The following is a 1,897-nucleotide window of genomic DNA, read 5'->3' on the forward strand; positions in this document are numbered from 1 at the left end:
GCTGCCTGAGGCGACAGTAATGCCACTTTAGAGCTCTGCTCCACGGGAAATAACGCCGGAGGACTACAGGTCACAGCGGACCTGAAAACAATTCATAATAGGTAACAACTTACCTGAACACCTCCCGCCACATATAGAATGGTCCTGAGGGGCTCAACAAACAAATTTAAGGCTAATCATTGAAACACAAGCTGACGGCCAAGATGGCGGCACCTTCTTCCTTCTCCTCACAGCTCTGCACTCCACTCACTAGGAAACCTTTACCTCTCAGTAAGAAAACTCAGCCACCTAATGGTGAGTTGGAATATAACACTGGTGACACACAGCCAGATATATTTAAACAATTTGAATGTATGCTGCAAAAGGCTCTTAAACAGACTTCTGACCACATAACTGACAAACTAACTAAAGAAATAAGAGAGCTGGGTCGAAGAACTGCAGATTTGGAACTGAGAGTTGATGAAATTGATACACAGATGTGTTGAGAAGGAGGGGGAGCGAAAAATGGACTTTGTAGGCACTTTTTATATAAAAAATACAAAATTTAATTTAATAATCACATTGACAATATAAACAAAATAATAAATAAATTGATAAAACATGTGTCGGATGATTAGAACCAAAGACTGTGGGCCGTGCTGAGTGAATCTGTTGGTATGGATCACTGAAGAACTTTGGTTCGCACTGGTCCACTCTTGGTTCAATCCTTTAACCATGTATAGTGTTCCACAATTGGCTCTACTAGTTTCGCGGAGCTGATCCGCTTCATCGGGAGCTTGGAACTGAAACATAAGAAGTAAATATATCAATAACCAAGTAACAACAGAATGCCGGAGACCTGGACCTGAGAATGAACCCAAACCAGGCCTGCAGAATTCCTGTAAAAATTAACTCACCACATGGGATGATATTTTGTTCAAATGAGGAGCGTTAGAAACAGAGGCATCACCCTACAGAGAAGACCACCTCCTGACCGACCCAGCCGGGTCAGACACGAGTAAGCATCACCAATCAGCAAGCATCAATAGGGCCACAAGGAACCGATCCACGAACAACCTAGGGGGGCCCACTGGTACTGCAAATAATGATAAAAATAAAGGAAGTGATAATGGATATAATAGACACAGGCGAAACGTCCTGTGCATGATAAGGGAATGAACACTGCCCTAGACCCAGAGTTTGTGGCAACAACATCTAAATAGATTCTATTTTAAAGCATAATTAAATAATGACATTGAGTAAAACGATGCCAGGGCCAACACTACCAGAGCAGCTTCAGAGAGACTAAACAAGGCTAAACTAAGATTATATAGGAGTTTAGAGAAAAAAAGGGGGACATCAGGCATAAGATAGGTAGGGCTAAGCAGAGCCCCAATTAGAGGTTAGGATGGTCACAGAGTACTAATATCAATGAAGATTATATGTAGCCATATATGATTGGAAACCCAATCCTATATCTCATTGGCTAACATAAATTGATAGATAATAATGGTAAATTGAAATAAATGAACCACTAATAGCATGGCAAGGACTCACTTAGGACGATAGAGAAACCAAACAAACAAAAAAAAAACAAGTAATTGTTACCTGGTGTAGAAAAGCTATCTAGCAGAGAAGCTGCTAAAAGATGTGTAGCACATTGAGGCTGCAGCGCTGCTGGGGCCAGTCTAAACATAAAAAGCCATAATTAGGGCATAGCTAGAAGATTGCTGATGGAACTGGGTACAATGCCAGGGTTTGTGATGCATACAGATCGCTTACTGAACTTTAGGTAATGCAGATAGATTCTTGTAGGGCCGGACCGCAGCGGTGATGTATGGTGTGGCTCACTCCACACTGAATGAGGTGTGTGCTGCCTGGCTTAATATAGGTCCCCCGTGCGCTGAACGTCAGAAGC

The 1,897-nt window shown here is 42.2% G+C and overlaps 1 long non-coding RNA gene across 1 annotated transcript; it reads right to left on the reverse strand.

Moving 5' to 3' along the window:
- Nucleotides 1–609: 609 nt before the first annotated feature.
- LOC120924818 lies at nt 610–1,671 on the reverse strand. Its single transcript, XR_005746433.1, has 3 exons — nt 1,588–1,671; nt 897–1,075; nt 610–782 (listed from the first exon to the last, which is right to left on the reverse strand). It is a non-coding gene; the product is annotated as an uncharacterized LOC120924818 (long non-coding RNA).
- Nucleotides 1,672–1,897: the final 226 nt, after the last annotated feature.

Source organism: Rana temporaria, chromosome 1 (assembly GCF_905171775.1).
Source record: "Rana temporaria chromosome 1, aRanTem1.1, whole genome shotgun sequence".
Lineage (NCBI taxonomy): Eukaryota > Metazoa > Chordata > Amphibia > Anura > Ranidae > Rana > Rana temporaria.